The sequence below is a fragment of the Stegostoma tigrinum genome, chromosome 3, assembly GCF_030684315.1.
Source record: "Stegostoma tigrinum isolate sSteTig4 chromosome 3, sSteTig4.hap1, whole genome shotgun sequence".
NCBI classification, from domain to species: Eukaryota; Metazoa; Chordata; class Chondrichthyes; order Orectolobiformes; family Stegostomatidae; genus Stegostoma; species Stegostoma tigrinum.
In genome coordinates this window covers 7,148,847-7,162,595 of record NC_081356.1, presented here as the reverse complement: position 1 = coordinate 7,162,595, position 13,749 = coordinate 7,148,847, and positions in this window count along the sequence as shown.

The window sequence follows — 13,749 nt, the reverse complement described above, 5'->3', positions numbered from 1 at the left end:
ATTCCACTGACAGATTTAAAGCACTGAAAGAATAAGAAATTTAAGCACACACCTGCAGCCTGCAAGCATTAATAATGGCTTAATATTTTCCATTATCTTCTCTTTGTAGGCTATTTTGGAGATCCAAAGATTGCAAACAATTGGTGGCAGCCAAGTGTCACATACCTGGAGGCCAGTTCTAATTGTGATAAATAAAAGCACTGTCGTCCAACTTCAAAGTGAAAGGTCATGGATTGGATTTTGAGCATGACGTTAGAGTAGGTCATCAGGAAGGAAAAGTTATAGCTTTAATATAATGCAGACAAAAGCCTTCAGAACTGTTCCGTGTCTCAAATCTCTTGCGAACTGAATTAGATTATTTTGAGGTTTCTTATGTGCCCAACTTACAACGGATAAACAACGTACCTCAATTTGTATTCACAAACAGCAATTCCATGTTGAGCATCAAAGCTTCCACAGTATTTTATTCTCATAATTGCCTTTCTGTTCAAGGACCCACGGGAAGGAGGATGTACAGTGTCAATGAAGATGGTGGCAGTCAATAAAAAAATAATTAAAGGCTGAGGTTTGTAAACATTCACCACTGGGAAGACTTTTTACAACATTAGGAATGATTTTACATTTCTTTTCACCTTTGACAGGACATGTGAGTTATGCAGTATGCAGGGAATTCCATGAATATGGCAATGCAAATGACCTGTCTAACTGTAACTCTGTTATCCTGCAAAGTGGCGTAAATCAACAGACATAAAATCAATAACAATTTTTTGGTCCGGTTAAGAAGATTATACAGTACACGCAAAACAGTTTCCATTTTTAAAAGAAAACGCAGCTGTACATCAGAATAATAGCTCATAATTACCCAAAGATAACTTCAAATCTGAATTCTTATTACATTCAACTCCATGCATCCTTTAATGTCGCATTATGCAGCAGCTAACGGGGATAGTTAAATAGTGCACATTTGTTAAGAAAGTATTTGGGTGGTTCGTACAGCAGGGCACATCAGAACCCTGTTTTAAAGTTATCTTTCCATCTGTAGGACCCAGGTAGAATTGAATTCCAGGTTGTAAAGTTAAACTCTGTTGAGGGGAGACAATTCAGTCAGTCTGCTTCTAAATGAACAAATACTTACCAATAGTTACCTTCAGATTTCTCCATGCATATTTGAAACTTAAATCACCAAAGTTTTAGCAAAAAATTGACATTTGTATCAATCAGGTTTAGTTAAAATGGAAGTTTCCAGAACATAAAAGTAAACTTAACACTTATGTTAAAAATATTTACCCCATCCAGCTTGCACCAGTCTCCAATGAGCAGAATGATTGAGTGCTAATCCCCTGCCTTTTCCCCAAACCCTGGCACATGACTTCGATTCAAATAATTTGGAGCAAAATTCTTGAGGGAGAGCCAGTCTACTGAATTGAACTAGCTTCATTGTCACATGTACTCAAATGAATATCGTAAAAAATTTCCAGGTTGCCACTCACAGCGCCATTTTTGGTACAAGGTACCTAGGTACAGATTCTTCAGTACAAGTTCTTTGGGAAAAAAAATAGGAAAATAAAGAGAAAAAAAGTCTAGCGTTGCAGATGGCTGGAATAAATTATAAAATAGAGAAATAAAAAGTTCAGAAAAACAGCCCTTCCAACCTAATCCACACTGACACCCTGCCTCCAATCCATGTTGGGTCTTGAATCACCTCAAGAATGGACATCCACACTGAGGCAATGCCAGGCTGAAAGGCTGGCATGGGCCCTCAAGATGCCACCACATTAAGCAGCAGACTGATCTCCATGCCAGGCCAACACCAAGGGTTGAATGGCCTCCTTTTGCATCATGACAATCTTGTGATTTCTGTGATTTTATTTTTTAATGTTACTTTTTGAGCCAACACTGTCCCACAGAATAAATAGCTTCTACCAGCAGTGTGGTTTAATTGAAACTAATCTGATGGCCTCAATTAAAGCAGCAGCATTTGTTTGCTTGCTTGAGAAAGGGTTTTCATCTTGTCTTGGCTGGGTAACTTTGATCTATCATTAGTTAAAAAGGACTAAATTCATACATTTTGATTCATTCACCCAAAATAATCAAATTATTAGCACTGGGAAAATAGAGGAACCTGTTTTAAACAGAAGCCGATATTTAGAACATAGAACAGTACAGCACATTACAGGCCCTTCGGCTCACAATGTTGTGCCGAACTATTACCCTAAACCCAAGGTCTATCTAACATCCACCACGACCTTGTACTATCATCCATGTGCCTATCTAATAGCCGCTTAAATGCCTAATGAGACCGACTCCACTACCCTCTCCGGCAATGCATTCCACGACCCGACCACTCTCTGAGTAAAGAACCTACCTCTGATGTCTCCCCTATATCTACCTCCTTTCGCTTTAAAACTATGCCCCATCATAATAGCTACCTCCACCCTAGGAAAAAGTCTCTGGCTGTATCTATAGACTCTATCCATACCTCCGATCATTTTGTACACCTCTATCAAGTCACCTCTCATCCTTCGTCATTCTAAAGAGAAAAGCCCTAGCTCTCCCAACCTTCTCCCGTAAGACATTGCCTCCATTCCAGGTAACCTCCTGGTAAATCTCCTCTGCACCTTTTCCAACAGTTCCACACTTTTCCTGTAATGTGGTGACCAGAACTGGACACAATACTCCAGATGTGGCCGAACCAGGCTTTTGTATAAAAGACAAAAAAACTGCTGATGCTGTAAATCAGGAATGAAAACGAAGTTGCTGGAAAAGCTCTGCAGGTCTGGCAGCATCTGTGGACGTAAAAACAGAGTTAACATTTCGAGCCCAGTGACCCTTCCTCAGAACTCTGAGGAAGGGTCACCGGACTCAAAACATTAACTCTGTTTCTCAGCCCAGCTCTGCATCCTATCAATGTCCCTTTGTAACCTAGAACAGTCCTCCGCACTGTCCACAATGTGACCCACCTTCGTATCGTCCGTGAACTTGCTAATCCACCCGTCCACTCCTTCATCCAAATCATTTACAAAAATCACAAATAGAAGAGGACCCAGAACAGATCCTTGTGGTACACCACTTGTAACTGAGCACCATGTTGAATATTTTCTGTCCACTATCACACTTTGTCTTCTAAGAATCAACCAATTCTGAATCCAATCTGCCACATTTCCCCCTGTCCCATGGCTCCTTAACTTCTGCATGAGCCTACCATGTGGAACCTTATAAAACACCTTACTTATATCCATGTGTAGCACATCCACTGCTTCACCTGTATCCACGTGTTTGGTCACGTCTTCAAAGAATTCAGTAAGGTTGTGAGGGATGATCTACCCCTTACAATTCCATGCTGACTATCATGGATCAAACTGCGCCTATCCAAGTGATCATAAATCCTATCTCTCAGAGCCCTTTCCAATAATTTGCCCACCACTGACATAAGACTAACTGGCCTGTAATTTCCGGGGTTATCCCTGTTCCCTTTTTTGAACAAGAGAATGACGTTTGCTTCTTTCCAATCTTCCAGCACTATATCCGTAGACAGTGAGGACGAAAAGATCATTGCCAAAGGCCCTGCAATCTTGTGCCTCACTTCATATAGACGCCTTGGATAAACTCCATCAGGCCTGGGGTCTTATCGATCTTCAACTTCCTCAGAATTTCTAGCCTATCTTCTTTACTAACATCAACCTCCTCTAGCCTACCTGCCTGTTTCACAATGTCCTCCTCTACAACTAGGTCCCTCTCAGTTGTGAATACCGAAGAAAAGTATTCATTAAGGACCTCTCCCATCTCTTTAGGCTGTGTGCTCAAATTCCCTTTACAATCCTTGATCGGCCCTCCTCTTTCTCTGGTCATTCTCTTGTTCCTCACGTACGTGTAAAAAGCCTTGGAGTTTTCCTTGCTCCCATCTGCCAAGGTTTTCTCATGTCCCCTTATAGCTCCCCGAAGCCCTTTCGTCAGCTCCTTCCTGGATAACTTGTATCCCTCTCAAGCCCTTTCCGTTCCTCTTTTCCTAAACCTTACATAAGCCTCCTTCTTCCTCTTAACCAGTCATTCAACGTCTCTTGAGAACCATGGCTCCCTCACTTGATCGCACCTTCTCTGCCTGTTAGGGACAAACATATCGAGCACCAGCAGTGTGCATTCCTTAAACTAAACTTTTGCTAACTATTCTATGGAGGAAGCATTGATCAAGGCTTACAGGGCATCTGTTAGTTCAGTTGGCTGGATGGCTGGTTTGTGATGTCAACAATGTGGGTTCAGTCCCCATGCCAGCTAAGTCTACAATGAATAAATTCTCCTTCTCAACCTCTTCTTGCATCCGAGGTGCAGTGACTCTTGAGCTTAACCACAAGCAGACAGAATGAGAGCCTTATGGTCTAGATTATGGTGATTCTACTGTTATTAGAGAGGAAACATTAGTTGAGAAAGTGGAGAGGTATTTGGCCTCAATTGAGGGCAGCATCCCAATAAACACAATTTGGAGAGGTGGAATGAATTGACACAGAAATGAGTACAACATGGATTTCACCCTGAATCACCGATACGCATGGAACAAAAAAGATTAAATTGTGTTTCTCGGTGTACATAGAGGCCAGGAAATGTAAAGGAAATGTTTCTGAGGGCATAGACAAACAGGAGGAAGTTCAGAGAAGAATTCGCTAGGATAATCCTTGGTATGGACCTATTCATCAATAACATACTCACCATTGATAGGTCTGAGTTCTGTCAGTGTTACTCAGCACCTGACTTCCATTACTGATTGAACAAAAGTGCTGAACTCAGAAGTGGTGTAGAGATTTGCAACTTTTCACATAAAACCAGTCTTTGACCGTGCCTGGCATCACAGAACCCTAGCTGAACTGAAGTCAATGGGAACTGGGACAAATGACATCCTTTTTTTATTCATTTGTTGGATGAAGGTGTCACTGACCAGGCAGCATTTATTGCCCATCCCCACTTTCCCAGAAGGCAGTTCAGAGTCAACTACATTGCAGTGGGCCTGGAGTTACATGTAGACCAGACCAGGTAAGAATGACAGTTTCCTTCCCTAAAGGAAATAGTGAACCAGATGGGTTTTTATGACAATCAGCAATGGGCTTTTGGTCATCGTTAGATTCTTAATTGCAGATTTTTAAATTTAAATTGAATTCAAATTTCACCATCAGCCACGGCAGGATTCAAACCTGGGTCCCCAGAATGTCATCTGGGTCTCTAGATTAACAGTCCAGTGATAACACCACTAGGCCATTGCCTTTCCAAATGTCACAAAAGCCGCATTGTCACAAAAGAATAGCATTGTGATTGTTGGACATCAGTCATCTCAGATATTGTCTTCCGCACAACCATCTTTAGCTGCTTTATCAATGACCTTCCCCTCATTATAAGGATTCTCACGAACGATTGCACAGAATTCAATGTTATTCATGGCTCCTCAGATACTGAAGTAGTTCTTCTCAATTGCAGCATGACCTGAACAACATTCAGGATTGGACCATTTATAAACATACTCTGTCTGCAATTGGAACCTCTGCAGCAAATAACTTATCACCTTTCTCCCCAGTGCGTGTTTATTATTTCCAAGACAATGGTCAGGAGTGCGATGGGACACTCCCCACTTGCCTGGATGAGAAAATCCGACAACACTCATGAAGCTCAACACCATCCAATGGATGCTATCTACCTGGACTTCCAGAAGGTCTTTGACAAGGTGACACACAGGAGGCTGATGAGTAAGGTAAGGGCCCATGGTGTTAGAGGCAAGGTGCCAGCATGGATAGAAGATTGGCTGCCTGGCAGAAAGCAAAGAGTGGAATAAAAGGGTCGTTCTCATGATGGTAGCCGGTGACATGTGGTGTTCCACAAGGGTCAGTTTTGGGACCACAATTTTTCACTTTATACATTAATTATCTGGATGAAGGAACTGAGGGCATTCTGGCTATGTTTTCAGATGATACAAAGATAAGTTGAAGGGCAGGTAGTATTGAGGAGATGGGGAGGCTGCAGAAGGATTTCGACAGGTTAGGACATTGGGCAAAGTGGCAGATGGAGTACAACGTGGGAAAGTCTGAAGTCATGCACTTTGATAAGAAGAATAAAAGCATGGACTATTTTCAGAATGGGGAGAAAATTCAGAAGTGTGAAGTGCAAAGAGACTTTGGAGTTCTAGCCCAGGATTTTGAAAAGGTAAACTTGCAGGTTGAGTCAGAAGTCAGGAAGGCAAATGCAATGTTAGCATGTATTTTGAGAGGACTTAAAATATTAACACAGGGATGTATTCCTGAGGCTTTAAAATACTCTGGTCAGGCCACATTTGGAGTATTGTGTACAGTTATGGACCCCATATCTCAAGAAGGATATATTGGCCCTGGAACGGGTTCAGAGGAGGTTCACAAGAATGGTCCCAGGAATGGAAAGCTTAACGTATGAGGAACGTTTGAGGACTCTGGGACTATGTACAATAGAGTTTAGAAGAATGAGGGGGAATCTAATAGAAACTTAAAGAATGCTGAATGGCCTGGATAGATTGGATGTTGGGAAGATGCTTCCATTGGTAGGAGAGACTAGGGACTGGGGTCTAAGACTAGGGTCGAAGACAGAGGTAAGGGGTTGTCTATTGATAGCTCATAAATTAAGTAACTTGTGAGACCTTGGAACCTTTTCTAAGTTGGAACAATAGAAGCAGCTTGAATGGGTGGTGGCAAGCTCCTTCAGAACTAGGATTTTTTAGCTTAAGTTTTCAGTAGCATCTGCTGGGGTCTTGAAGCTGGACATGAGAGCTATCCCTCCTCTCTTGGTTACAGCTAAAAGCCGGGTGTTCTCTTCCTGCTGCTGGAATTACGTGTAAGAGTTTTTCTTTTTCTAAGAGTTTGTTTATGGGGTGTTACAAATTGGAATATTTACTGTTTAGTGCTTAATATATCTATTATTTTGTTAAGTATTTCAATTGAGTTACAGTTTAGCCAATTCTTTACTTTCCATTTTGTCTGTATTTTAACTGCAGTGTAAAAATAAAGTGTGTTTTGTTTAACATTGAGTTTTTTGACAAATCAAATTGTATCTGGAATGCAACCTCTTACTTTTACCATTAAAATAAGAAAACAATAAGGTCCAAACTATCTTCATAATATATTTTGAGGGGGTTTGGTCTGGTCCATAACACAACCAACACTCTATACCTTAAAAGGATCACATCACTGTGGGTGCACATATGCCTCATGAACTGCAGTAATTCAAGATTGCATTTTACCATCAATTTCACAAGGGCGATCAGAAATGCTAGCCAAGCCTTCAGCCCCAATATCCCATGAACAAATCAATAAATCAGCCATTGCATAGTGTCATACTTTGCTTTGCTGCTTCTGTGAAGTGCCTTGGGACATTTAATTGTATTAAAAGCATGATATAAATCTAAGCGATCTCAATGGTATTTTATTCAAGAAAAGCATTCACAGTCTGAAGGTTGAATTGCAGTGTGACTTACATTGAAAAAAAATTCATGTATAGACTGAGTAATCAAGTGCAAACATGGAAAGTTGTGACAATCATGTAGGAGCCAAAACAGACAAACAAATTCAGCAGCTAACTGGGAAGTTGTGGGTGCTATATTAAAGGGAGAAATGCTGTATTTAAATTTTTTGAATAAAATTACAAATTAATATACCATGTGAATATTCCAAACACTGAAGTACATTTAGACTTTATTTTCTGGGTCTTCATTGAGGATTTGTGAGGAATAAGGCTCAGTGGATGCCTTGTCAGCCCAATCACAGGGTCAGAAGCTCAGCAACAACATAGCACCATTGCTTGTAGTGGTCATGAGGCTCTAGCCGTGTGGACTGTGTGTCTCTGATGGTATGAACTGAAGTTTGATCAGCATGAGGTAGTATCGCGGCCAGATGAGCTAGGCACCAAAAAGGAAGGCAATCAACTCAGACTGCTGGAATGCATCGAGACTTTCCCCGAGAAAGAGATAAGCACACACACACATACACACATGCGTATGCACGCGCGCACACACACAGGCACACACACACACATACACATGCACGGACACACGCACAGTGGCATTTCCACATTTCACCAGCCTTTCAAACTCTCTGCTTGTTCCCACGGAAGTTGTATAATTTAGTTTCTGGATTAATCGGGCCCAAATCGTTAGCTCTGATTTCTCTTCACAGATGCTGCCAAACCTGCTGAGCTTTACCACCTATCTGCTCCTCTCACCTCACTGACCAATCCCCTCCACTACCAACCAGCACTAACCTATCACCATCCTACCTACCTTCTCCAGCCCAATCACCCCATCTCCATTTATTTCTCAGTTCTGTTCCCCTTCTCCCATTTCTGAAGAAGGGTCCCAAACTGAAACATCAGCTTTCCTGCCACTTTGATGATGCTTGGCCTGCTGTGTTCCTCCAGCTCCACACCTTGTTATCTCAGACTCCAGCATCGGCAGTCCTTACTAACACTGTTCCTTCAGCGTTGCTGCATCAAAATCCTGGAATTCTCTCCTTAAGAGTATTGTCAGCCCCATTACAACACATGGAATGCAATGGTTCAAGGAGGCACCTCATCACCACCTTCTCAAGGGCAAAAAGCGATTGGTAACAAATCCTGGACCAGCCAACGATGTGTCTGCTGAATTCATGAATAAAATAAAAGTCAGGGGAGGTACGAGATAAAATATAATTCAGATGTTCTTGACAGCTGAACAGGTGCAGCATGACTATGTATCTCATCCCCATTGAAAGTGGAAGGAGATTCTTTTGCAGCAAGATAGTCTCCTTCATCTTATCTGCAGATGTAATTGAAGCCTGACATCCAATCTGTCAGCATGGTATGGACAATGATGCAAGTTCCCAACATCAAAACATTTGAATAGAGCTCAAACAACAATGAAAACTGGAGCAACTAAAAAGTTCAGTATTTGAGAGTGTGAACAAGGTGTTAAGTACTGTTACCTGTCTCTGACATTAAAAAAAATGGTTCAACCAATGAGAAATATAATGAACAAAAACAAAGTTGCCAGAAAAGCCCAGCAGATCTGGTAGCATCTGCGAAGGAAAAAACAGATTTAACATTTCGGGTCCAGTGATCCATCCTCAGAACTGAGAAATATAATGATGTAAAGTATGCAGTGATTACCACATTTATTCTAAAAGTGTCAGAGAAATGTGATGAGGTTGCAGCATGTCCAGCACCAACCTCTGTTGACGAGAGGGGTAGATGGTCCACACTCATGGGGCGTGCTCTAAGATGCTGGGGACCTCTGCCTCAGCTGGAGGCCCAAAGCAGAGAGCAGCGAGCTGGAGTTCACATGTGCTAAGTGCCCACTCTGAATGACCAGGTCTGTAGTCCTCTCAGGTGTATGGGAGAAACTGCATATGGGTGAAGTGAGATTAAGGGCTAATGAAACATAAATGCATAGGAATAGGTCTCTCACCACTCACTTTTCAAACTTTGGGTAGAAATTCAGACTTCTGCTTTTCTCAATATTCACAATCTCCATTTCCTGATCATACCACATGCTTTCCAACTGGTTTGCCATTGCTGATGTCGTTTTGGGACTGGAAAAATTCAGCCCTCTGTTTTGATTTCAAATTTCTAGCATCTGCAGTCTTTTGCTTCTGGCAGTTTTTTTTCATTGCTCACTTGTGAGCAAGAGCAAGGTCATCTTCAAGAGAAAGCAATCAAATCATGATTCTTAATTTATCTGACCTTCATTTGCTTCATAAAAGATTGCTATCTTTTAATGAATTGTTCCAAGGTGGCAGACGAGCAAAATGTAAAAGGGTCCCTGCTAATAGGGTTTACAGCTGTGTAAATGTAAAATTCACTCAGTAGTTACCTTCCCAGTACCTATTCCCATACGCCAACTTGTTCACATAGGAACATCAGAACAGGAGCACGTCATTCAGCCCCTTGAGTCTGTTCCATCATTCAATGAGATCGTGGCTAATCCGTGACCTAACCCCATATACCTGCCTTTGTCCCATCTCACTCAATACCTTAGCTGAACAAAAATGTATCTATTCTAGATTTAAAATTTGAAATCGCACAACACCAAGTTAAAGTTGCAGACGTTTATTTGAATAAGACACGTTTTTAGAGCACAGCCCCTTCATCAGGCAAAATGAGAAAGAAACACGCACAGAACACACAATTTAGAAGTAAAAGATCGAAGGGTCACACAACCGATGAGGATGTAGTAAACAAACGTAAGATGCTGTTAAATCTTTAATTAGTTAGAAGGTTTTAATAGATTATTCAATTAATTAATTGATTAGTTATAAATTCTGTATTCTGTGTTCTTCTTTCTCAACTTCACCTGACAAAGGGGCTACATTCCAAAAGCTTGAGTTTTCAAATGAAGCTGTTGGACTATAACTTGGTGTTTGTGATTTCTGAGCTTTTCCACCCCAGTCCAACACCAGCAGCTCCACAGCAGATTTAAAATGAATAACTGATCCCACATCCAATGGAAGATATTTTAAAAGGAGTAGGTGAGATCTCGGATAAGCTGACCATGCTTATCCTAATTAAAGCCCTTAAGTAGCCAGTTACTGGCCTGTAAAATGCATTTTTAAAAAATGTTTCTCAAGTGCCCAAAGAACACATTCATTCTAGATCTTATTACTTTCAATTTCAGAAATAAATAATGCCCACACTTGGTGGTTTTATACCAGTAACAGGAGTACTTGCAATTACCTCTGGAAGTAATTTCCATTTTTCCACCATTTATCATTCTGTCTGATAATGTGATAAAGGGCACTGAGTGGGCTAAAGCCACACATCAGCTCAAAAGTAAAATGGGACCAGAAATTTTCCATGTCACATGATATGACTGTATTCAGTTCGTTTAGCGATCAGATTGTTAAGCATTACACTTTGTAAGGCACCGCAATACTTTGGACATTCTTCGGAAAGTTATATTTGTGATTTTATTGCCAAACTAGATCTTTATTGCCAATGCACATAACATGTGCTTACTTTGTCTATTCATGCTGCCTCCTAAAGTTTGTAACTTTCACCTACAGTCTCCTCTTTATATGTGTGTGTATATATACTGTACCAAGGTCGGCCAGGTGCACTCATAGAATATGAATTCCCTGATTGGTGCTGTTAATCTAGTCCAGGGAGCCCTGGCTGACAGATATAAACAGGAGTGTCAGGCGTTTTGTTCACTCTAGGAGCTAGCTCTGAACTAACTGCTTTAGTGCCAAATACTAAACACATGTAAACAAAGGGTGACTTGGCAAGGGGATACTAACCTCTGTGGTGTTACTTCTCCTATACATTTAAAATTCAGTTCCAGTTATACTACTGAGCCCAACAGCAATTTTAACACAGTGTGGAGTGGCTTCCAGGCTAGGATGTGTACCCAAGAAGTTGGATTGATTTGAATTTTTTTTGATTTCTGGGTCCCAAATGAAAATGTTTGGTGTCCCCTGCTCTGAGCTTTCTAATCCCAATATTCTTTCAAAATCACTCCTCACAATTGATCGTTCCTCAACAGCAGCCTCCGACCTTTAGAAATCCCACTGTCAGCCATCAAGCAACTAGCAATAGTTATAACATGTAGATATGGTTACAATGGATTTTTTTTGTCATGTTTACTGGAATACTGTGAAAAGAGCAAAATGTCACCACTCTTCAGCATCATCTTGGGTTTCTAAGTAAAAGACAAGTTGATGATGCCTGTCCAAGATTTCAGTACTCAGTTCGCTTATTCAGTCAAGATAACCTTGGCTCTCCTTCCCAATGCTGGAAATTAGCCAGGTCCTGGAACTAGGATCCTCTGTCACTGCCTCCATCGCTGTGGTCATGTGAGAGCTGGAGCTGACCATGAGCCTGGATGTCTGCAGGACCCTGAGGTTTCCCCGTTCGGGCTTCCACCCCCTGCACCACTGCCGCTCCTACCGGCGTGCCTGAGCTGAGTCCCTCACTGGGCCCAGCTGGGTCTTAGGTCAGGGTTGCCTGCTTCTGCTGCTGCATCTGATGAGTCCAAACCTAAGAGTCACTGAACCATCAATAAATAAAACTACGGGAATAATGGTACCATGAAAATGATTGCAGGGAATGTGTGAAGGGGTGTGAGTGCCACCACCCAGGACTGGCTGATCCAATGGCTCAGGCACCGAATGCTGCCCATCCTGGGCTACCATCTTGCTACAGAGGTCTGTGCTGCCTGTTTCCCCTTCTTTTAAAACACTGGAACGTAAGAGTTAGAAGCAGAAGCAGGCCATTCAGACTTGCTGCGCCATTCAATAAGATCATGGTTAATCTGATTATGGCCTTGATCCTTGCCCACCGGAATTTAAAACTAGGAGGCTTGGGGACCGCTTTGCAGAACACCTCCACTCGGTTCACAATAAACAACTGCACCCCCAGTCGCGAACCATTTCCACTCCCCCTCCCATTCTCTAGATGACGTATCCATCATGGGCCTCCTGCAGTGCCACAATGATGCCACCCGAAGGTTCCAGGAACAACAACTCATATTCCGCTTGGGAACCCTGCAGCCTAATGGTATCAATGTGGACTTCACCAGCTTCAAAATCTCCCCTTCCCCCACCGCATCCCAAAACCAGCCCAGTTCGTCCCCTCCCCCCACTGCGCCACGCAACCAGCCCAGCTCTTCCCCTCCACCCACTGCATCCCAAAACCAGCCCAGCCTGTCTCTGCCTCCCTAACCTGTTCTTCCTCTCACCCATCCCTTCCTCCCACCCCAAGCCGCACCTCTATCTCCTACCTACTAACCTCATCCTACCTCCTTGACCTGTCTGTCTTCCCTGGACTGACCTATCCCCTCCCTACCTCCCCACCTATACTCTCCTCCCCACCTATCTTCTTTTCTCTCCATCTTCGGTCTGCCTCCCCCTCTCTCCCTATTTATTCCAGAACCCTCACCCCATCCCCCTCTGTGATGAAGGGTCTAGGCCCGAAACGTCAGCTTTTGTGCTCCTGAGATGCTGCTGGGCCTGCTGTGTTCATCCAGCCTCACATTTTATTATCTTGGATTCTCCAGCATCTGCAGTTCCCATTATCACTGATTTTAGTGCAGTTTTTAAAAATAAAATTCTTTTCGAGGTTACCAGTAAATCTTTCAGTACGGTAGATGCTGTGTTCTCACTTAATTTTTGGTCTTTAACTAAGGCTTGCAATCCTGTTAAATTACACTTGTGGAAGTCCTGGCAGATGGCATGCTTTGGGGTATTGTGTTCATTTATAGATGCCTATTTGGTCACTATTATCCCCCACTGATTGGTTGTAGGCAGAGGACAGAACAATTTCCCAGTGAATATTTGTTACACTTTATTTTGTTAAAGTTCCACAGATCAAAGTCAGCTGAAATCATCAAGGAAGATAAACATTCAACATTATTGCATTATTAAGTACGCAGGGGGTTAAATTGTAAAACTCCTGATAACAAAAAAAAAGACAATCTAATTCAGAGTACAGGACAATTCAATAGGAAATTCAATTTGATTCCCTTCTAACAGTCAGTAAAGGTCTAAGGTCACATGAGACTTTGTTAAAAAGAACTATACGCCACTTCTTCCAGATTGCATTCTGTGTTTTTTCTGTTAACATTATTACATTAAGTTAGCCTTGCATTACACATGAAATGAGTTAGTTTACTCCTACGGCTACTTATGCTGTTATGTTTTTACACATGCCCTTGAATTGAAGATGTATCCAGGCTATAAAGCTGCATTAGTTCAAGCATGCAATACTGTAGAGCTAGATCAT